The 25032-nt window shown below is 42.6% G+C and overlaps 1 protein-coding gene and 1 long non-coding RNA gene across 4 annotated transcripts in view; one reads left to right on the forward strand and one right to left on the reverse strand.

The window, feature by feature from the left end:
- TMEM108 (transmembrane protein 108) overlaps positions 1 to 25032 on the reverse strand; it is a 292926-nt gene that overhangs the window by 224219 nt on the left and 43675 nt on the right. The window lies entirely within an intron of this gene.
- LOC109282256 (uncharacterized) overlaps positions 13679 to 25032 on the forward strand; it is a 32476-nt gene continuing 21122 nt past the window's right edge. Inside the window, exon 1 of the long non-coding RNA XR_002089193.2 lies at positions 13679 to 14000. This is a non-coding gene — a long non-coding RNA (uncharacterized LOC109282256). The remainder of the gene's footprint in view (positions 14001 to 25032) is intronic.

Below are 25032 nucleotides of genomic sequence, written 5' to 3' on the forward strand. Positions count from 1 at the left end.
CAATGTAAAACAATCTGCATCCATGTAATGCAACTCTTTACACCTTTGTAACTAGCAAGGTGTCTTGGATATTGCACTCCTCTTGGGATCGGAAGTTCCATGCAGGAAGTTACATCACAGAGGAAGTTAGTACAGTCTACTGACATTCATGCCATTGCATCTGGGTTCAATATATTTTGGTGATGTATCCACTGTTTTGTGGAAAAGTAAAGATTCAAGAAGTCCTTGTACCAAAATGCAGAAAACAAAACATTGAGGACATTGTTAAAGCGCTGGCCATGCAAAGCCACATGTAGGACACCATGCAGAGCCAGAAAAAAGACTAAGAATTTAAAAGGCGGCCTTCAAATGAGTTAAAGACAAAGAACTGCAATCATTTACTATCACATGCCCACTGCATCAAAAGCTGCACAGGATTTTGGCAACAGATGCCACAACAGACCTGTACTTTGCTTGGACATGGCTGCGGACAGCTTCCAATTGTGCCTGGTTCAAAGAAAGACTTTTAACACAGAAATGCGTTAAATCTGAGTGCTAAGTGTTGTACGCAACTTTACAAAGCACATGCCGCATTATGGATGCTTACACAAGTTACATTTTTTGCAAGGTTGGGCCCCTGAAAGTGCTCTACAGGGATCACTTAAAACACATGCACAGCTGCAGAGCACTTTTTAAATGGTCAATTGCGTGACAAATTAACCCTGGTCAAATGAGTTATTAGATTAAGGTGCTCTAAAGCAGAATGCCTTAGTGAACTTCCATACCATCCCGGGTTCATTTTTCATGTGGGGGCAGGGCTGTCACTGGGGCAGGGAGGGAAAAAGGGAGGGAGTAGCCAGCACAGAGCCATTGGCTGCTTCGAATGGCTACAGCTGGGGAGGTTGGAGTGGAAGGGTGCCCTTTCACCTCGTAGGCCTGGCTCAGTTCCCCCCAATACTCTAGCCAGGGTAGCTGGGTGGGATGGGGAAATGAGGGGCAAGGGAGCTCTGTTCCACCCTGCCCCCCACCCCTCAGATCACAGCATTCACAGTAGCCAGCAGCTCCGTTCTGTTGTTCCCCTTCCTGCTCCCTCCCCCGCTGGCATCCCCAAAGCTGGGGGGGGGAGGGAGGGGGGAGGCAGGATTGGAGAAAGGAGTGGTTCAGTAGCCTCCTCGGAGGCTGCTGGAGCTCCTCCACCTGCTGGCCAGGACCAATGGCCAGGCATGCTCCCCAGCTGTACGCCCCCCTCCGACCCACAGGAGAACTTCTGTTGGGTTGGGGGGACGTGACACTTTATATAAAGCACCATGAGTTAGAGCAGGGCCCTGAATGTCTATAGGCACCTTATGATAAGACAGGGAATTAACTGAAAAAGTCAGTGTAAGTAAAAACCATAGCAAGGAGTTTTTTCACGGAAATCTTTGGAAGAATTCTTTTTATGCCAACATAAATCTCGGAAAGGCCCTTAAAAATCATTATCAGTGCTGTTTTAAAAGGTGTTCTACTAATATATGTATTGCAACAATGTAAAAATACAAGCCAGCAACATGTTGCAAAGAGGCACAATATATAGATGCTGTTAAGATCCAAATGTCTAAAGCTCATTGTAAAACCACAGTAAAGGCACAGCCAGCTTTGAGTGTGCCCACAGGGGATGTAATATGTAATTCTGGATTTAAATGAGCTCTAGAGGGCTCTAACAATGTAAAGCAGCACTGCCTTTTCCTTGGCTCCCAAATAGGTAGCTAATGCCCTTCCAGCTACACAGAAAATCAGGAGGCACTACTCTGGTAAATAACAGCAATACAGATCATGCTGGATTTCCTTTAGCCCTCAAACATAAGCAGTTTTTTGCTGTTTCCTCGCAGAGGTGAAGGATGCATCCTCCAGCATTAGAACTGCCAGCAGAAGCACAAATGTAACCACTCTCCTGGGCTCATTTGGATCACCCCAGTCTCCCCTTCCTGCCAGGCCATCTTATGCTATTAACTGGATATCTAGCCCCATGGCTTCTGGAACCATGCAGCATCCACAACATAAAATGAAATATAGCACAGCAGCAATCCAGCACGCAACAAACATGAAACAGTCTCTGCAAGCTAGGGAGGCTTTATGCATCGCTATCCCAAAGAACAAGGGAAGAAAGCTAGAAAAGGACTTCCAATCTCCAGGGTCTCCCAACCCTGGGAAGTGGCTCTGGGGATGGCATCCCAAACTGTGGGGTGAAAAAATATCTTTGCTATTGTAGAAACCAGACAGTGAACAGTAACTGCTTGTTAGTTTTCCCACCTTACATCACTGGCATCTGAAATGCCCAGACCCTCAAGGACACTGGTGCTAACCACTAGGGGTGTGCGAAGCAGGCTTTATTCAATTTGGATTTGGCCTGAATCAGGGACAGTGATTCGATTAGTTGATTTGGATCACTGTCCCTGATTCGATTCAGCAAAATCCGAATATGAAGTTTCAATGCCGATTAGGAGAATCAGCGATTCAGACACAGACACAGCTTTAAAAGTTTTTTTCTACATATTTTGAGGTACCAGCACAGCTTGTGAATGCTGCGATGCTAGGGCAGATGAAGCATCCCACAGGACTGCAGGGGGGCCCTCCATGTGCTTGGTGGTGAACCTGGAAGTGGACCGGAACTACTTCCGGTCCACTTCCTGGTCTGCTGGGGAATGCACTGGGGGGCCGCCCACATCCTCCCAGCCCGGTGATTGGCCACAGGGGGACCCTGGGTGCCCCTCCAGACCCAGGAGGCACTAGTCACTGAGCCGGGGGATGGGGTTGCAGGGGGGGGGCCCAGCGCACTCCCTGGCAGACCCGGAAGTGGACTGGAAGTGCTTCTGGTCCACTTCCACGTCTCCTGACGAGTGCACTGGGGAGCCCCCCGCACTCCTGTGGAATGCTCCATGCACCCCAGCATTGCAGCATTCACAAGCTGCCTGATACCTAGAGGTAATTAGAAAAAACAATTAAAGCTGTGTCTATGTCCGAATTGCCAAATCTTTCTGAATATCTCTGAATTGATTCGGAGGGTTCAAATTCGATTCAGAGAAATTAAAGCACTCTTTATTGTCATGAAGTTCTGTTGCCTTTGCTGGTCACCCCAGGTCTACAGTGTAATCTTCTCTTACCAGTCAGCACTTGTTTTTAAGCTCAGAAATGGTGCTGCAAACAGAATTTTCTTGGTACAGCTTCCCTATCCTGAAGTAACTACTCGCCCTTGCAGCCCTCACCCTCATCCACTTTCTCTTTCTCCTCTAGGTCCAATTTCATGACGAGAAGGGGAAGCAGACAGTAGGGACATTTTTACAGATGCTCTAGGAGTGGGAGGGGGGGAGCTTTAATTAGAATGGCTCCAAGAGCTGCTCTAATTAAAGCACCCGCAACATCTCATGTATCAGCATCCCTGCACTGCAAAACGACGGTGGAGGCATTTTAGCTACAGCTTGTCAAATGAGCTTTAGTTAAAACACCCCTGCCACCATTTTGCAGTGCAGGGATGCTGATACACAAGATGTTGTGGGTGCTTTAATTAGCATGCTTCAGCAGACTTGATTAATTGAGTCTGTTCAGACGCTGTACTGTAATTACAGTGCGCCAGAGCAGCCTCCTTGCACATGTGCAGGCACCCTACAGTTTTTGCTACTCCAAAAACTGAGGCCAGATATTCTCAGTAACAGATTGGTTGGATTTACAAAGCTGCAGCTATCTGACAGCAGTCTATTATAGTCACACAACCATGGCATCTATGCCACGCCAGTACTGCAGTATGGAGAGCTGTTTTATCCAACATGATCCATTGGGAGTTTTGAAAATAGTGCTCATCAGTTAGAAAGCAATGGATTACAGAATGGCAAGAGAGGAATCATGGGATTATTAGAGCTGGACCTCAGATGTGGAACACGGTTGGTGACTCTCGGCAGCAATACAAATGCACCTGGGAGACATACCTGCTCTGCTGAGGGCATATTGGGTGCATCTACATGAGATACTTTAGTACTCAGTGGACTGTTCTACTGCGCATTAGCACATCATAGCAAAAACCATACTAATGCGCAGTAGAATTATTCTACTGGACATTAAGCAGCACAAAAATATTTTGCCTTTGCTATTGTGCATCAGTGCAGCCACTGCACCTTTATCCGGTACCTCATATTAGAGGTACTAAACTTAATGTATAGTAGAAAGGTACATTAATGAATGTGTAGATGTGCCCCTGTATAGAAAATCCTCCTGTGAGGAAGCAATAACTCACAGTGAAATAAAGGCCAGGGAGGTCTCTTAGACATGTGTACTTTATGACAGTTGATACAAAAAAGTTGCCTTAAAGAAGTGAATTTCAAGCAAAGCCTGGCATGGAAGGGGTTAACTATCTTTCAAAAGCAACCCAAACAGTGGCCTACCCTAGAGATGCTACTTCACCAATCATCTACAAAGGAAGGATCCTCATGTAGCTTTACTCTTTTCCAACCCATGATTAGATCCTGATTGTAAAGTCAGGAGATTTCCAGACCAAGCTCTAACCATGAATTAATATGTGAATCAATAATAGAAGGCAAAAACAGGTTCCCTGTGCAACCATGTCTAAGATAGCTGTCTTTCCCAAGATGCTACTTGCTACAGCTGGGGAGGGAAAGGGAGGAGGAAGGAGGGCGGAGGGCGGTCCTTAATCCAACTCAAAACTGCATTTTCTGCTGAAACTTTCTTCATGAAGACAAATTTTGGACAATTATTTTTTTTAACCAGTGAATATCTCCCTTTGGGGATGGCATGGGCAAGTACACTGATTCCTCAGAATCTATTCTCTTGATTATGAAATAAATAGGCAATTCTGTCTTCATTTTTATATGGCAATCAAAGAAGTGAGAGAAACAAACTAACCAGTTTATGAAATAAGACAAAGGCTAAATGTGAAAGGAACAAAGAAGTTCTAGTAATTTTATGTTCAAAATTCTGCTCAAGTTTCCAAAAAGAATAAATATTCACAAGTAACTGTATTTACTCGAATATAAAACAACCCTGATTATAAGATAACCCCGCAATAATTAGATTCTATGCATGTCAACCTTCCACTGCTAGACCAGGGACAATAAATCTGGGGAGCCAGGTGGCCCCTCTGTCCCCCCACGACTTCTTCTCCCAGCAGCCTCTTCATCCATCCTTACCATCAGACCCTGCTCTCCCTGAGCACATGGAAGTGAGGAACATATTTGAAAAAAATGACCTTGAAATAAACATAGCTGTAGAATTTGCATATAATACCTATAGACTTAGCTCACCCAGAAATGATGCATGTTACCTTTTTTGTAACTGCTGCAAGATTTAGTACAGGTACTCCATAAATACACTTTTAAGTAACACTTTAATGCCTACTCATATGCAGTATAAACTATGAATGATATTAGTCCAAAGCCAAAGAACTCATGTTTTACCATATAGTTCATTGGGCTGGGCCCCAGAAGAATTAACAGCATTTAAAGCCGTGGTGACCCCATAGCTTGGCACTGCTCAGTATGTGTGTGATCTCCAGATATGCCCCCACAAAGGTTCCATGTCCTAAATAGCACCCCCCCCACCCCCACGCATGACTGGAACTGGGTGTTTTTGTCATGAGTTCTGGGATCCTCCAAAAATGTATAGGACTTTATAGTCATGCACAGTGGTGGCTAGATTTAATCACCTTCATAGTTGGGTTCCACTACTGAACACATGTTGCTTTTAGCAGCAGTTCAAAGATAGGCAGTGTATTTAATCCTGTTTCCTTGTATGCAGATGTAAGGCATGGGGCTCCCCCCATGTTGATGGGGAGGAGCTCATCTTGTATTTGAGAAAGTATGGTGTTTCAACTCAGCTGAAACTAGCAAAATGGCTTAACACTGTCCTTGACCAATCAGTTTGGAAATATTTGTTTAATTTTGAGCTTATTTTGTCCTTTGCCTTTTTAAGAGAAAAAGGTGAAGGCCCAGGTTTTTCAAGTCTGCATGGGCTTAGTACCATAACAGTAAATGGATATTTTGAGCAGTTTCTGGTCACTTGGACAGCATTTCCACCTTGTATCTTTAACATTCAAGTGATGACTTTTTAAAAACTACTTGCAATGATGATACACTGTTTGGGAATGAAATGGAAAGTAAAAATCTTATCTAGTTAATTTGTTTGAAGCAAAGCACATTCTGTGTGACCAATAAGGGTCTACCCTAGAAGGTGTCCTATAACACTTTAACAATGGAGCTGTCACAGCCAAGTGGAGAGATCTGAGTTCTAGTTGGTCCATGAAGTATGGCAATCTGCTGTGTGTCAGTACCAACAGCAGGTCAATATTTTGTGTGTGTCTGTTTTCCTGGAATAAAAACATTTGAGTTCTATCACATTATTTAAATCTTATGTTTGATTCATTCATGACTGCAGTTAGGTATAAAATATATAACTGGGCTGTGATTGTCATAGGGAAATTTTTCCATCCCCCAAGAGAAAATGTGGCATGAGAACACCAGTGATTCATGCCTGGGTTTCATATGCTCTCAAATATCACCATGAGCAACAAAACAAAACAAACAACCTCCCTCCTCCCAAAAATATTACAGTACCTACAAATAAGACAATGGGGAAAATTTGCCTGTTGGAAAATTTATGATTCCGAACAAAGACTAGAAGTTTGGTCAAGGGTTATATAGCAAAGCACTAAAGTTTGAATACAGATCTATATCATTAATATCTGTCCAGGCCTACATACCAGGAAAGATCTGGCTGAGTGTATCAAGACAGCTTAGGGGTGCTGCACAGGTTCTAATATCACTGAAAATAGTATCACATTTTTATTTGGAAACCACATGAGATATGTGAATCATTCCTACCCATAAAATGGATATCAAACGTGCCAGAAAAATTTGTCAAATGAGTTAATCCAGATTATATTTATACTTAATACCTTTATATTAAATATCTGTGTATATATACAAAGGCAAGGATTCTTGGGTGATATCTTTTATTGGACCAACTCACTGACTGGAATAAAGTTAGATAAACTTTTGAATACAAGGCATCCTTCATCAGCCTCAACAAACTTCATTTGTAAATACAGAAACACATATAAAGTAACTTCGTTGACTGTCCAAGGGAATTCAATGGCAAATTCGAACTGATTTCAAGGTACTGAAATCCTGTGTTAGAAATTCAACTGGGAGCTCATCCCATGAGGCACTGATTACTATCAATTCCAATTAACTTCAGCAGGTACTTTGGGTATTTAGCACCTTTAATCCTATTTAAGATCATAAAACACTAAAACCCCTCACTTAAAAAATGGTAATCACTGAGATTAAAAAGAAGTGACATGTCATATTGCTTCAAAGTTCAGAAGGCACAAGTTCAAAAATAATACCTGCTGTGTGGGAAAAAAAACAAACAGTCAAAAGGAAAAGGGTCATTACAAATTGATGAAAGAATAGCTCAAAATGAAAAAAAAAGAAGAAAAGAAATAAAATTGTTCTATTGTCAATGTTCCTTTGAAAAGGATGTAGCTACCATAGTTTCATAGGAAATGGGTGAGCCAATAATTTCCTCTTAACACAATATGCAATTATTTTCTGAGGCAGTGACTTTCTTTTCTGAAGTGAAGTTAATGGAGGACAAATAAACAGAAACAAGAAGGATTAATTTGTTGTGCTTGGGAATAATGGAGTAATGAATCTAGGCTGAGGATCACTAGCTTCAGTTCAGCTGCACAGTTCACATAAATTAATCCTTTACGTGCCCCTGGACACACAGCATATGTCCAGCACATCATAATTCATAATCATATGGCCATTGGACATATGGTTCCAGCTGCTCCTGCTATGACATTGGAATTATCAAGGACATGCCAAATAAAGATGCCTTGAAAGTGCAAAAAAAGCATCAGCACTCAGGGGATTAATAAGCACTTTTTTGAATATTCATTTGCTACTAATAAGAATGTATAGATCTGTTCATGGCATTTGCTCACCTAGGATTTTCATTAAAGAAATCCAAAGAAGTGAGTCATAGAAGTTTTGAAGCATCACAAGAATGTGTCAGGTAAATTCACCAAGCAGAATGTAGTTATTTCCATTTTATTGTAGATGCCTTGTTTGTCCAAGAGAAATTCAGCATGCTGACCACCCTTCAGAACTGCTTTATTTGTTTTGTGCCTCTAGGACAGCACAAAGCAGGAGGAACAGGGGTGAGAATACAGCTCTCACTCCTCCTTTTTTGTGTTCCCTTTGTGTCCCTTTGGCTAGGGACAGACATTCAAAAAGCCTGACCCTGAATTGATTCAATCTTTGCAGGTTAGTCGCAAAGCATTCAAAAGCAACCATCACCAGGCTTTTCCCAGCTTGCTGCTCAAGGAGCGGAGAGTGTTGCCAGACCCTGCCCCACTTAGCACTCTCAGACAAAAGGGGCGGGGAAGGAAGGACTGCTTGTGTGGAGTGCAGGTGATGACAATGAGCTTTTCAATCTTGCTCTCCCTGCTTCTTCAAACTGTCTTCAGCAAACTGACAGGCACTGCATTCATTGCAAACCAGGTCATTTCTCACACCTCTCTCTGTTCCCTCTTGAACACTAACAGATTGCAGCCTTTGAAGCAAATAAGCCAGCAGGGAGCTTATCAGCCCATCAAGAAAAAAAGCCTCTCTCATTAGTTCAAGCTCTTCGTAAACAGTTTTCTTCAAGGAAGGAACAGAAGAACATTACCAGCTGACCCACTGATTAGTTCTAAAAAGCTCTAGGCAGACACTGTCCTGTCTGCCTTTGTTCCAGTGAAACTGGAGACACAAACACATAGACACTTCTCAGCATTAGCTAGCATGGGGATGGCATGACCAGATACTGGCTGGGGTCTGTGCCACTGGGGTCCCTGTGGGGGTGGGGTGGGGATCCCTGCTTGAGCAGTGAGCACAGGGAGAGCTGGGCAGGGGGAAGGCAGGCAGATGCTGCTGTCTCCTGGCTTCAGTCCCCCACCCCCTTCTTGGCTAGCTGGAGCTCTGGCTACAAAGGAGAGGGGCAGAGCCAGCTCTGCTCTGCTCTCTGGAGCAGACAGCTCAGCCCAGCCCTGCTGAAAAGCATGGTGGGATGTTGGGGGACTCTGATTTAACTTAAACCAGAAACTTAAACTTGGGACAGAAGTACCATAAACCAATTCAACCCAAATTAATTAAGTCTGATACTACATTCAACCAGGTTTATCTTAAACCAGTTTCAGACACTTTGAAACTGGTTTATGTGCACTGCACTTATGTCCTGTTATAGGTTTAACCAGTTTCTGATCACTTAAACCAGTTTATGTGCGACTTCTGTCTTTAGCCCAAGTGACAAGGTATTTAGCAGAATTCGCATATTCATTGGAATCTGACAGTGCTGCACCATAAGCACTTTTGCTATTGCCTTGATCTTGTAACCTCTAGGGTGTCAACCATGTGCCTTAGTGCTTGTCCCTCCCCAACCCCCACAATAACTGAGGCAAATGGCTACCTTCACAGACTGAATAACTGCAGCTGCAAGAGACTGCATACAGTGATGAGTTCCTGGCTCCGCATCACTCCTTTCTCCCGGGCCTTGTGTAATGGCCTTGTTACACATTACACTGAGCTGCACAAATGTTGATCAATGCTGCTTAAGTTTAGAGCAGTCACGTTCAGCCCAGAAAGAGCCATGGAGAACTGAAAGGTAAGAATCTACCTGCTCCCATTCTGGGCTTCCCCCCTGCCCTCTGGAGCTCCTCTGAGCTCATTCCAGAGAGCAGTTGCAGCAGCAAGACAGGTTAACCCTTGGAGAAATAGCTGTTTGGGGTTTTTATACTGAAGTGTAGCCTAAAGTGGGTACACCTTAGTGTAGCCTGAGATGGGTTACAGAGAAACTTTAAGCCACCTAATCAGTGCTTAAATCTAGTTTCAGATGTTAATGTGCAGACAATCTAGATGTTAAGAGCTCCAGGAGCCGTCCAAAATTACCATATAACAAGGCCCTAAGGCTGTTGTCGTTTGTAGTTAGGGCCCAATCAGCTACCAGCCGGTCTTAGATCAGGATGTCACAAAAGCTACTTAAAGCCAACTTCCTCTGCTTCCTCCCCAGTTATTCCCAAGCAGGTTGCTTAGACTTAGGCTTTGAGTCAGAACTTTGCAGCCTGGGAAAACAATGCACTTGTTTGTATTGTCATGCTTATCACCTCAAAAAGAATGCTCATGTGATCCCTCCTTAAAGTTTAAAAACTCCTTATCAACCAAGAACCATTCACAATGAAAATCAAAAGGCATCATATTTATTTAATGCTTGATAGAATCTAAACATATGTTACTTGTTTTCATTTTGTACTTTGTTATTAAAAGTTCCAGAAAGCACTGTGAAATCCTGTAGGGTTCCCAATCTCACGTATATGCCTTGATCACAATCATTCTGACTTGTTCAGGATTTACAATTTAAAAACTTCTCTGGTCAAACATATTGACCCTGACTAACCACTGCATTTCTCCAGTATTACATTTGTGTAATGTCATTGACTTCAAACAGTCACACCAACATCAGTTTGGCAGTATGCAGTAGCAAATCAGCCCTATCATCCTGAATTCCTAATTGTTTCACGGTAAACTACATTTATGACTTAGCTCATTATCCACTTAAACTATCAAGCACCAATTATAAAACATAGTAAGATTAACGTCACAGCTGCTTGGATTCAGACAGAGGCAACTCTAGATTATTTTTTGGTTAATAAACTGCAGTAAAGAGGCAGAAGACTATATTAAACGCTTGTCTCTGTGATTAAAAAAAAATATCATTTTGATGTACAAATGACTCATATTTCTAAATAAGACTTTAATTAGTTAGAAATAACTGCTGGTATAGGTTTGTTTACCGATCAGTTGAAAACACAAAAGAATTAGGATCAAATTAATTTGTGGCATTAGTGACTACAATTCCCAGTGAAGTTGACAGGAACTGACTCCAGTAAGTTCCTGCAGCTACTTCTCACAAAATTAATTTCCAAACTAGGTTTAAAAGCAAAACGTAGCATGTGGATGAAACAGTGACTGAAGCTCAAGGTGACTAAAATGAGTAGCACCTGCAGCTTAGCACTCCATTTTTGGTTTTTGCTCAGTCTCCAAGAGCCCCCTGACATTTCTGTGAGCTTCCCAACTGTATCTTTCCCCTTGCAGATTACTTGTTGCCAGCGTTATTAATTGCTTTTAAAGAAATATTGGTCCCTCGCATCTTCATGCCTTCTTAGCTTCATGCCCTTCACACCATCTGTTTCAGAAAGATGCCAGAAGACTCCTTTCTGCATTTTACCACAACATTACTTTAGGGGAACTATTTGGGGTTTTTTTCATCCAGCTGAACACTACTGTTACAAGGACAGCTGAAACTGAGGGAAGAGGAAAAGACTGGGGTGCAAGTGTTGGGAGGGAGGGAACAGGACAAGATGCTGCCAAAGGAAGTAAAACATCTTATTCTGAGGAAGGTGTGAAAATGTAATGGCAGGAATTTAGTTTTGAATCAGAAATCCCCACCAATGGTGTGAGTTGCAAAAGGCTTAGAAGTGAAGGAAGGTGGAGTGATCTGCAAGATGAATTGATGAGCAGTGGAAGGAGAAGGAAGTGGTTATAAGGAAAAGAGCTGTGACAGGGCAGATGTGGTTTGGTGACACAGGGCCAGAAGGCTGGCTAGTATAAACCTACGTTACTCCACTGGAAGTCAGTTTAACAACACTGACTACACGGCTAAGGATCTAGAAGGGGGAAAGAATGAAACAAACCTTTCACAAAGCCTCAGTTTACAAGACAGTGGATTTAGGAAGCTACCTAGCATAAAACTATGGAATAGATTGCATAAGGCCCCATGCTTATGAGCAAACACAAGTAGTAACTGCCTAGTGAAAAATGAAATAGATTGTGTAGAGTTAATGTCTTTTAAAGGCTTTTAGTGTGCATTTCTTCCACTGCTTCTACCAGTACGATATTTTGCGTTTCATCCCAGCAATTGTACCACTTTGTATCTGCAATGTACTTCATTTAAGTGCTTAGCCTCAGGACTGAAAAAAAAAGGCTGTGCACTTGCCTGAGCATACACTATCCGAACTCAGTGCAAGCGATGTTCATTAACTACAGAAACAGCATGGTATAGCTTTTTGTGCTTCATTAAGGTTAATTTTTCCACAGTCAAGAAACAAGTGAAAACTGAGAGCTGGCATTTTCTGGGTGTGTCTTCAGTCTAAAAAGGGGCCTTGAGTTTTAAAAGTTTGAGAACAACTGCCTACTCAGTTCAGGGATGTTTTAGATGCCTTAAGGTTGATAGCTCCTGGGGAGTTTTTCCCAATTATGTAGTTAAGCAGAGCATAATCACATTACAAAGGAGATAATAGGTCTACAGAGTTCCTATGCACATGTGCTGTTAATGTACTTTATCAAAATGCAGACAATTGATATTTGCAATAGTCAATAAAATAAGAGTAGCGATGTGTTATGCAGTTAAGCAAATTACATGCTTATTCAACAAACACATAAGTGGATTATACCGTATGTTTAATATATCCTTTCATTCAAGGATCTCAAACATTTAACAAATAACCATCATGCCACACTTGTAAAATAGAGCAAGATTTACATCCACTTAACTGCTGGCCACACCAAAAGTGCATTTTTCCATTTATATAAATGCATGTGACACAGTGCCAGGTGCATCAGCTCACATGCAGAGCAGACTTGATTAATCAAATCTGCTCTGATGTGCCAAATCTCCAGTGTGTTGGAGCAGACAAATGTATGTGTATAAATGCCTAACGGTGAGTCAGTGTAACAACCCGGGATACTAATTCAAGGTTTCTGATTCCTGACTCCTTCGGAGTCCTAGTGTAGTACTGAGGGATTCTGATTTCTTCTCTTCTCTCACACCTCACTCCATCCAGTAAACTACTCATGTCAACACAATCTCTTAATGAAAATGAAATGGGAATGAACACTAACAGGTGTATTGTAACTTTCTCTCTTCAAAAACTGGTTTTCTAATTTTCATAGACATTACGGCTGGAAGGGACCTCAGAAGATTAGAGTCCAGCGCCCTACCCCTGCCCCTAATTCTATTTACTTTTCCTATAGAATGGAGACTAATCACCTGGCCAAAGCATGGGGATTGGACAATCAGTTTTGTAGCTGGAATGACAGGAAGGAGAATCAAACATCACAGATGGATTTGATATTCAAACAGAATAAAGCACACATTTTATAGACTGCTGTGATCATTTGCACTAGATGGTTTACATGCTGATGTGAATTATAATGGCTCTCACTTATAGACCATTAATACCTTTTGCTCCATTAAATGGAGGGAGAACGTAGATATTCAAGTGAGAGTAGTAGCTCCTCCATAACAGATATACACTGGAAATTGTTTCTGGAAGAGATTACAATTATAATTTAAGGAATAAGTAGACTAAACAGAATAAAAGTAATCTAGATAAAAATCTTATGCAATTAAGGATTTAGTGAAAAGCTTTGGGTTAGCAGACTGCAGAAAAGGAGTAGAGCACAGGGAAAGAAGTTTTACCTGAATTAAGGCAGCTTTTTATGACTACACTGGATTGTTATTTTGTTTCAGTAAATTAAGAGTTATAAAAATATGAAAGGCTTGGTATTTCAGACCACTGCTTAGTTAACTCCTCTCTTTGGATTACAGAGAATTTAATAATTATGTTTTTGGAATGCTGCCATTTCCCTAATGGTGGGAGGAAAGAAACTCAACACTTTTCCTGGCTGAGATTCTACCTGCACCTGAATTTTTCATTGGGTGTTGGAACAACACTACAGGACAGACAGTGGCTATAAAATACAACTTAGGGAGAACATGGAGGTACTACGCGACAGTGGGAGCCTTATGAGGAAATCTTGATGACTTGTGGCAGAATGACTCCTGTGGAATGGATGCCAATACTGTAACTTTGCAACTCTTCAAAAACTCTTCACCCACTCAGAGCAATCAACTCTTCTGGCTAGTGCCATAAGGTATGGGTTGCCTCTGTTCTATCAAGAAAAATAGCATTATTGTTTCCCTAACTACCACCTGCAAAACAAGGGACCATGTGCCTTTCCTTCCTCTGTCACACGGCAGGTCATAAATCTCACAGATCCCTTATTATGCAAGATACATAGTTTCCTTTCTCTCAGCTCATCAGATTATTCTACAGCTTGATGTTCTCCTTATTGTAATAAAGGACAGGACATTCAGTGAAAAAACCTCTTCATCCAAACATTTTAACAAGTTCTATATAAAGAGATGAAATTATAGATGCTCTCTCTCTTTGGCATCATTTTAAAATGAACTGCACAAAGCAATGGAAAGTACTCCAAAGGAGATAATTCTACATTAACACAGCAACGTATCAAGTTATTGGTGGTCTTTTCCATCACTCTTTTCTATGGAATATCAATTGGAGGATACATTTGAATAGTGTACAGAATTATCAGTTAGTTGAAAAGAGAACACTAGGATTAACTAGTATTTTACTTGATTTTAATTGAAAGGATAAGTTCACTAGAAGTCCAATTCTGATACCCTTGCTCAGAATAAGCAGTACTTTACTACAGTATCTGAGTGGTCCCATTGTAATGGCATAGCATGTGACTTGACTACTTGTTCATCAAATCACTTACTAAAGTGTGGTAAAGGTATGATAAGTTTGCCTGGGAGCAGTAAAATAATTTATTACGGCACCAGGCCTTTTTAGAATTCTGCTCTCTGTTGAAAGAATTTGCAGTGAGGTTTTTGTGAAAGTGAATGAGTATGTGAGAGTAAGTATGTAACGTCAGAACATTGTCCTGAGGAAGAGGAGAGTATGCTTTCCTCCATGCCACAGCCTCATTTATACTCAGTGTCACTAGACAGCTTATTAGAGGCTTTGCAATCCCAAATCAAAAGCAGATAATATCGTAAAAGAGGAAAAAACCCACACTATATTAAGATTGTTTTTAAATAAGCTGCAAGATGGATTCTAAGAGACATTTTAGTATGAGATAGAGAAAGAGATAGAAACCCTTATTATAAAAAATTTAAAAACAAAAGGTGAAAGTGCAAAGTGTATGGCCCCCTCAGACGCCAAGCATGAAACAATTATCAGAACAAAAACACTCAGAGAGAGAGATCTAAAATGATTAAATTAAAGCAATGGAAAGAAAAATAACTACGGAAGTCTGTGTTTGAACAAGAATACCTAATATTACAATAGTCAGCAAGCAAGCAAGAAGAATGTAGTAATAGAAGAAATCCAATAAAAAAAGTGGAACAAAGAAGCATTGTGAATTAAACTTATCTTTAATAGTGCTGGGCCATAATCTGTCACATGAACAGTATTTTGCTCTGAGCATAGTCCCACTGATTTCAGGCATTAACTAAAAGTTACAGGTTCTGGCCCACAGTTACCCATTACCAGAAGTTTCCTAACCAGATTCAAGAAATCAGCTCTCTCTAGATGGACAATAATTTTCTTGGCAGGTACTGGGTTAGAATTGGGTTCTAGCCCGTCAACATGTTTTTTGGGTAAAACGGTATTTGAGCTGAACATAAATACTGGGATGATACACATTCAATAGACCACAGCAAGGACACACGTTAGCCTACACATGGCTACTAGACCATTCTTTCTTTTGGTATCAAATCTTATTTTCTTTATTCATGTGGTTAGTCCTATTTAAATCCACAGGAGCAATTGCATGAATACGATTTCTACAGCATAGACTAGAGTCCTGGATTCTTTCGGAAGTACTTATAATGTATTCTGGTTTTTTTGCCGTTAAGAACAGAGATATTTACAAAAGGGCTCCGTTCACTATTACTGTGTCACTACATTGTGCTTCACATGGACGAAAACGCCACTCCTGTAGAAAAAGTTAACCAATCCAGTGGGAAAAAAATCTTCCATCCCAAAGGGACACATGGTTCAAAACATAGAGGTAGTTACTGGAGCCACTTCCAAACCGGGCATATCTCCATGAGGAAATCTTAAACATCTGTGCAGAGGTTCTGTATCCAGCCCCTGGGGCAGGGGACTAGACTTGATGACCTTCAAGGTCCCTTCCAGCCCTAATGTCTATGAAAATCCTTATATTAACTATGGCCCCCAGTAATGTACCTCAATAGGCATAGCTCATCGTTTTGCTATTTCATATATTTCTGGTGCCATGTTATGCAGTCACTTCAGACAATACTTATATCATAGTAAGGTAGCAGGTATCCAGCCACATGTCCTGTAAAGTTAGAGATTTGGATAATCATCTCATTGCATCCTATGCAGTGATGCATTTCCCTACAGGATGTGAAATGGCTCACTGACAGGCTGAGCTTTAACTGTCTGGTTTCCACATCATTAACACACTAGACCACCAAAAATGCCCACCTCTGAAGTCAGTGAAAAGGCTGCAGTGCCAGAATGAGATGTGAAGGACTGCTTTTGATCTTTATCCAGTTTACAAGATTACTGGGCCATGGGTTAAAGACAGTCAGCAACAGTGACAGAAAACCAGCTTGAGTAGTCTTTCACTGTTCATACATCTCTTATTTTGTTATATTTATAACATGGGAGCAGGAGTCTGTATTAGAGATGACAGGCTAGTCCCCAAGACACTTGGCTAGGAGTATGTCAGATTCTATTAGGATGCAGAAGGTAGTTTTTACCATCCATATGAACAGCAGCAATGCTAAAAAAAACCCCAAAACAAAACCAAAACAAAACAAAAACAGTGAGGAAGAGAAGGAGAGAATGAAAAATGCTGGTTTTGTTGAAGTTTTCCAACAGTCTCTAATAAATAACCTAACTTGCACAACGGTAAATGGTACCATAAAGAAAATGCCTTAGGGTTGCCAATTCTCATGCATTATTGATTCCCTGGCAAGAAGCAGGCAGCTTGCAAATTAAACTCTGTTAAGTTACAGTTCAATACCATCTTTAGTAAATCTAAATCTCAAAAAGTAGCTGTAGGGACTTACTCTTCAAATGACATTTTATTTAAAAATTGATTTTGGACCACAAGATTGCATCCCTGTAGCAAGGGAGGAGGGGGAAGGGAGCACAAAAATAACTGGCTTCAAGGTGACACAGAGAAAGACCTTTGCAGGGAGAGAGTGTACAGCACTATGAGCCAAGACTCCTTGGTTCTATTTCCAGCTATGCCACCGTCTTGCTATAAGATCTTGGACATTGCACATCTGCTAGGGTTGAATTCTGCCCTCCTTACCCATGCTGAGTTGTATCCTAAGCCACAAATAGCTGTATTCACATCAGAGGAAATTCTCATGGAGTAAGGTGCTGCGCAGATTAAGTCAGGGTGACAGAATGTGCCTCAAAAGGGCATTGTGAAATATAATTAATGTATGTGAAACACTTGGAGAGCCTTTAACTACAGGTGCTGCATAAGTGTAAGGTATTAAGTCATACCAGCAGAGCATTAACTATTGCTGGTAGTTTGCAGAACAATAGCAAATTAGCCCCCTGGTGCCCTAGATCTGGAATATGTGCCTGCACTCACTAACACATTTTACAGAAGAAAGGGAAAGTGAAGGTGATGCAGAACAATGGGAGGTTACACTGTGAATACAAATATTGTAGGGCGAAAAGCTGTGAAAATGCTTCATAGCTGCTCTGTCTGAAATACTTCAGTAAGCTATACTCTCTTTACATAAAAACTTCTTAATTAGAGTCTGTTATATCCCCAGTGGGTAGTTATCCATGTCAGATTTCAGGATACTAGACTAAAGAATGACTAAGAGGTTATATTTGCACAGAGTGTAAAAATGTTCTTCCTTTCTTCATCAAATGCCTTCTCCAACTCTCTCCTGAGCTACTTCATCAAAGCTGTATGATTCTCGACTCTTTTGGGTATGCTATCAGACTCCATCCTTGGGCATTTGTGTACTGTAATGAGGTGCCAATTTACAAAATTGCCTGCTCTCTTAAAAATAAATAACTGCCACTGCTGGTAGCCAAATATCAAAATACCAACTGAGGAAGGCCTCCTGGTTGTTTGGTATGCCGTATTCTACCATACTTTAAACTAAACATGGAGTCTGGCAAAAATCCAATTATCTTTTTCTAACCTTAAATCAAAACTTCCCTTCCCTCTGTAATTCTAGCATTTCATCCTCTTAGGCAGTAATGTTCTCCACAAGAAGGTCTAAAAGCAATTCACAAACACACCTAAATTAATCCTGACAATCCCAATTTGTGAGATACAGTGCTACTGCAGTCACAGCATGGTTAGGGCCATCTTTTAAAAAGGGATTTAGGTACCTGAGGATACAGATGGATGCCTCACAGGATTTTTTAGGGGGCCTCAACCCATAACCAGTTGGAGTTAGCTGTCAAAGCACTTCTAAAAAGTACATTTGGTATCTATATAGCTCTTTAGGCATCTAAATACCTTCTGAAAATCTGAAGCTATCCAGCTCCCCCACTCCTAGTCAATCAATCAATCTTTCTAATTACAGTAAAAAGAGCTACTAATGTTTATATGTGAGCCTTCGTTACAGCCTGCAGGAGACTCATCCCTCTCAGTATTTTTGTACATAGTTTCTAAATATCAATGGATTTGCCTTTGCAACACACACACACACACACACACACACACACACACACACACACACACACACTTTTAGATCAGATTGTGGTTAATTTTTAAGCTAGGACAGGGGTGCTTCCTGTCATACCTGGCATAGGTGACACATGCCTCCTGAGGCTGGGGGGGCTCAGCGATGCGAGAATCAGTGGCGATGCAAGGATCAGTGGCGAGGATGAGCCAAGCGGGGACTGGCCGCAGGTGGCCACTGTGTCAGCCATGGGGGGGGCTCCTCCTGTCCCCCCTGCCCATCGCCTAAGCCAAGAGTGCTCACTCTCAGGGGGTGCACCAGTGCTCTCAGGGGGTGCACATGAACCCCCATGTACCCTCTACACATTGCCTATAATACCTGGGGAACAGAATTACTGTGCTATCCTTTCAGAAATGGCAGCCAGTGCTCCCTTCTATACCTGAACACCTTCGATGATCAGTGCAGAAGAGCCATGTTCTTGAAATGTCTCCTCAGTCTTCTGAAGGGTTCATGCCCCATCCAGCTCTTGGGAGTAGCCAGGGCTCTCAGAGCTTTCAATACCCATGCAGCAGGGCCAGAATCCAGAGGCTGCAAGTCCTGGGATAGGCTCTGTTGGTTTGTGGCTTCATGGCGGAGCTGTCCAGGGGCACCTTGTGCTGTTCATTGAAGCTGACATACTTGACAAGAATGACAGTTTAACTAAGCTGCTGCAGCATCCAGGGAGCATGCTCATATCACATTTTCACACAATGCGTTACATTACACAATTACAGGTAATTTAGGTGCATGTTTACATGTGCATGCACTAATGAGCATTAATGCAGGTATGTGGACTGATCTGAGACTAAAGTTAGTCCCAAGTCAATGGACACACACTACTTTAATGCGCATAGTGTATTTACATGTTCACTAATGCAATTTAGCTATTTGCACATACATTTGATACCTGCTTTATGCAGGTGTCAAATTTAGACTCAAATAGCCTTAAATTGCTATTTTTAAGGTGCATTAAGAACATGCATGTGTAGACACACCCACAAGAAGGGATTACATTTCCATTTTCTTTAGAGTTCAAGAGATGAAGTTACCACAGGATAAACAGAGATTTAAGATCCAGCTTCACACAAATCTGAGTAAAGCCATACTGATCATCTGTAAGCAAATACTAAAATTAACCTGGAAAGGTGCAGTAAGGAAGGAAGCATATTATCAGCCTGAAAAAAAGAGATGTCAATGTCTGGCAAATAGAATATGAGAGCAAGACAATAACGAGAAGTCCAGATAATGAGGGAGACAGTGAAGAATCTAGAAGTGAAATATTGCTGAAGAAAAAGATAATCCTAGAAAACTCAGGAATGTCTTACACTTTTGTCACTTAGGTTTCTTCTAAAGGCAAACCTAAGAAGGAACAATTCAGATTCTTGAGATGGTTGTGATGTTGGAAGTCTCTTTCTATTTTGAAAAACAGCACTTCTACTATTATTTAATATTAATTTGTTGCAGAATTGGGCAATTACAGAACATTAGCACCCAAGATAAAGATTTCATTCTGTTGAGATATTCTTCAACAACCTTAAATTTGTATCTGAAAAATTAAAGGGGAACACAGAGGGCGCATCTATACCAGACACTTTACTGTACATTAGATTAATCTAATGCACTGTAAAGCATCATAGTCTACACATGCATGGGATTTACTGCGCATTAAATTAGTCTAATACACTGTAGCACACATGTAGATGCTGACTGGGAGCAATTGGCTCCTGTTCAGCCCCAGGTCCTGCTGTTGCCTGGCTAAGCCCTGATGGTTAAGCCCTGTGCTGGCTGCAGAGGTAGTAGTCTCCACACCATATGGGGATCGGGACCCACCCCAATCTCCACATGGGCTGGGTGGGGGAGGAAAGACAGCTGCCCATTCAGCCAGCAGAGCTCTCCCCACCTGGCAGAGATCAGGACCAGCCCCCATGTGCCAGCTCCCCCAGGCTGGCACATGGGGGAGCCTGAAGCTCTCCCTGGCTGCTGCAGGGGGGCAAAGCAGGGCAGAAGCAGCTCTGGACAGGATCCTGGACAGGGCTGTTCTTGTCAGAGACAATTTGCTCCCAATGGGGGTACATGTATAGACATTTACCCCAGAGCAGATTAATGAGCCTGAATGTCCTGTGGAAAAAAATTAGGCACATTAACTGCACATGTAGATGCATGCAGTGTGCAGACAAAGAAAGTCTACCGTGGTGTGCAAGGCAGCTTTCAATTCAAAGAAAAATGTTACTTGTAGGAAAAGATGTTCAGAGGCAGGTACAGACATAAAAGTCACTTTACAGAACTCAACACAAATGAAACCTTCACCATATGCTTATACAAGAAAAAAACCCCAACAGACTAAATTAGAGAGAAAAATTGTCCAAGGTGACTCTCTAAAGTTATTCTTAGCTTGGCTAAGAAATGTCTTCTGGAGATTGGGATGGAAAGGAAAAAGACAAAGCATAAAAATTCAGAGTAGCTGAACCACCTAAAAATTTACAGACGATATACCTGATGTACAAAATTTGATTAAGCTCAGCAGTGAGGACTAACTATGGAAGCAAATAAACCTGAGCACAAAAATCAATAAAATAGCACATACTCTGTGCCCCAGAAATTCAGAAGAAGGGCAAAGCTCAATAGGACCATCACTCAAAGCAATTACCAGATGACATTTTCTTTGAACAGAACTGTACATTATAAGACTCCAACAGAGGAAACTGAGAATTAAGCCACCATTATAACCAAGAGAAGACAATAGAGAAGTTAAGCCATTAGACTAATCAAACTCATCAGATAATTACATAACTGACTAGACCAGAGCCACTTGACAATACTTCCCACATTTAATCGACATAGTGCTTTAATAATTACATACTTATTTCTCTTCAGTCCCTCCCCTACATAGAGCAGTGGTATCCCCATCTTATGAAAGGGTAAACTGAGGCTGGTAAGCAAAGTGATTTGTCTTGGGCTGCAGAATCAACAGCACAGCTGGGATTCAAAGACAGGAGTTAACTCCCAACTCTGCGCTCAAACCACACTATTCTCTGAAGTAGAACTGCTACTTACCTGAGCTAGAGGAGTCATTATAGTTTATTTTAGCCACACTGCAACATGTTTGGAGACAGAATAAACAATAGAAATAAATTCATAAATTCTTATAGATTCATAGATGTTAGGGTCGGAAGGGACCTCAATAGATCATCGAGTCCGACCCCCAGCATAAGCAGGAAAGAGTGCTGGGTCTAGATGACCCCAGCTAGATACTCATCTAACCTCCTCTTGAAGACCCCCAGGGTAGGGGAGAGCACCACCTCCCTTGGGAGCCCATTCCAGACCTTAAATAAATGTTAGTTCTAGCCTACATCAGGTAAATCTAGAATCAGTACAAAATATTCATAACAGAGCACTGAAATAACACAGGAAGCAGATCAGAAAATTGCTGCCCCAAGAGAATGATTTCATAACTACATAATTATTTGCCCTCATTCCCTTCCTCAAGAGGCTAATGAGAGAAAATGGTATTACCCTCATCTTCCAAACTGGGAAAACTGAGGAGGGTCATTTGACTTTTTGACTTTTAAGAGACCTTTATTCCCCGGAGGGTGATGACTCGGAGCCAGTCAAAAGCATGTACAAGGACACCCGAAGCTCTGGGCCTCATGGACAAGGCCTGGGCTCATGGCCTGCAAGGCCTGCCCGTACACTCTAGTCAAAAAAAAAACAACCAACACAAAGAAACATAAGGACTATTTACAGTATTTACAGTTCTGCCAGCAGGGACACCCATGGAGGCCTCCGGGGTCGACCCGCACGAGCAAAAGTCCAGGGCCTCGGCCCGCTTGACGCGTCTCTGCGGCTTGAGCAGCCGGTGGCATCACAGAACGAGGATCAGGCGTCCCGCCTCGACCCGGCACAGCACCCCCTCGAGGGCCCAGCGCTCCTCAAAGGCGGGCACCGTCTGCCGGAGGACAGCGTGCTCAAACTCGAGCGAGAGGCGGGCCCGCACCAGCAGGCGGAAGAGCTGCAGGGCGTCGACCATCCCGGTGCCGCTGAGCTGGTTTCGCCGGCTCTTCAGGGTGGCCATCTTGGCCTGGCCCAGCAGGAAGTTGGCCAGGCTGACCGTGGCCCGCTCAGCCGCCCGGTATGGAAAGGAGTGGACGTAAGCGTCTTCGGAGAGGTCTCGGCCCAGTACCCGAAGCAGTGCGCCCAGGGCGGCAAAGAGAGGCTGCAGCCGGGGGCAGTCGAGGAAGGCGTGGAAAATGTCCTCGTCCAGCACCCCCGGGCAGAAGGGGCAGGCCGCCGAGGCCGCTGGGTCCAAGTGACGCACAAAGGTGCCGGTGGCCAGGATGCCGTGCACGAGCCGCCACTGCAGGTCGCCGGTCTTCTTGGCGACGGGCGCCTTATACAGCGTGCGCCACGCCGGGGTCCCAGGCCGCGCCAGGCGCTGCCGCCACGCAGTGTCCGGACGGCCGGCGAGCACCTGGGCGTGCCGGGTGCGCACCACCCACATGTAGAGGCCCTTGCGGGGCAGGGTGCCAAAAGGGCAGCCCGTATTGCTGCTGGGGGACACCGGGAGCCTGAGCAGCGTGTTGGGCCGCTCGGCCAGCTCGCCGGGTACCGCTGGGATGACGGGTAGCGGTGGGAAGGCGTCTTCTGCGGCGTCTGCGGTGGGGAGGGGCCGGCGAGTCTGGAGATGGGCTTCCAGGGCGGTCGCTGCCTCCGTCGGGAGGGCGGCCCTAACGGCCCACAGAAGCCGCCCCTGAGGAGGGTCATTGAAGCGATTTACATAATGAGAAGCATGATGAAGGAAATGGTAGAATTTACAGGACAAAGAAATAAGGTGAAGGTAATAAGAACAAACTTAAGGACACAATGAAGAAAATTATTAAATGAATCTGGCAATAGGCCACTCACAACTAAAATGAAGTTTAATCTGTACATGCAAAGGGCAGAATTCTGTTTCACCCAGTGGATGACTAAAGGGCAGATTCAAGCTAACTTTGAGATACCTAGCTATTTTGTAGGACTGATTTTATAATCCACTATGGGCATATAAACACCCCCATTAGAGGGTTAAGACAAACTCCCAGAGAAGCACACATGTCTCCCTATTCTTACAACAGGGGCACTTAAACACCCAGGAGGTATACATTTCAGTCAGGCAACTCAGAGTTAGCTTCAAGCTGCACTTTGGCTGTCCACCAGGTGAAATAGAATTCTGTCTAAGGAATTCCAACAGAGACATAATACTCTTAAGCCCAACAGAAGTGAAAATTGACAAAACAGATTAGTGTAATATTCTCATTTGCATAAAGGTGGGGAGACTTCAGGTGTAACGAACAGGTAGAACTTTGCAAGAGGTATTTCTCTTCAAGAAGAGAGGTGAAAACAGAAGTTTCTGGAGTCACCCTTAATAGCAGGGAAAGGAGCTGGATGCTACAAAAAAAAAAAAAAGGTAAATGAAGTGATCCAATAGCACTCAAACCTACCAACCACTTACGGAAAATGCTGAGATTTGTGCACAGGGAGCCCTGACTGCACAGAATCAGCACTGAACACTCTTTGCTCCTCAGGGGATCAGCATTCGAATGTCTGTTCAAGTGCCTCTGGGTATGCTTTTCTACCAGGAAAACAAACCCAGGAAAATTCTCCCAGAACATTTGAACGTACATACACAGCTTGTGACTCTTTAAAGCCAGGATAATTAACTGGTTAATTGAGATAATTTTTTTGGGTCAGAACAAAGAGAAAATGACCTTTGGAGTTGGAATATGCTATAGGATCATAGGAAGCTAGAAGTAGAAGGGACATCAAAAGATCATCTAGCCCAACAACCTCCTCAAAGTAGGATCATCCCTACTAAAAGCTATCAGAGTCAAGTGACTTGTCTAACCTGCTCCTGAAAATCTGTTGGGATAAAGAACCCACAACTTCTCTAGGTCACCTGTTCCAATGCTTAACCACTTAATAGTCAGAAAGTTCTTTCTGATCTCCTAAATCTCTAAATACCTTCTGATGCAATTCTGCCTCCTACAAACACAGAGAAAAATCTATCTCCATCCTCTTCATAATCACCATTCAAGTATTTGAAGACTTATTAAACCTTGCCCCAGTCTCTTCACTCAACTTGGTGTCATCTGCAGATTTGTTAAGCATACATTCAATCCAATCATCCAAATCATTAATGAAGATGTTAAACACTACCAGATCCAGGATAGACTCCTGAGAAACCTCACTTGGTATGTCTACCCATCTGGACATTGAGTCACTGAGGACTTCTCACAATGATCCAGCCAGTTATATATCCATCTTAAAATACTTCATATAGTCTATATTTCCTTACCTTATTAATGAGAATGAGAATGATGTGGGAGCCTGTAGGAAAGAAAATGCAAAGATGGGGCTGGCTAAACAAGTTCCTTTGAAGGGATA

The sequence above is a fragment of the Alligator mississippiensis genome, chromosome 5 (genome assembly GCF_030867095.1).
Source record: "Alligator mississippiensis isolate rAllMis1 chromosome 5, rAllMis1, whole genome shotgun sequence".
NCBI classification, from domain to species: Eukaryota; Metazoa; Chordata; order Crocodylia; family Alligatoridae; genus Alligator; species Alligator mississippiensis.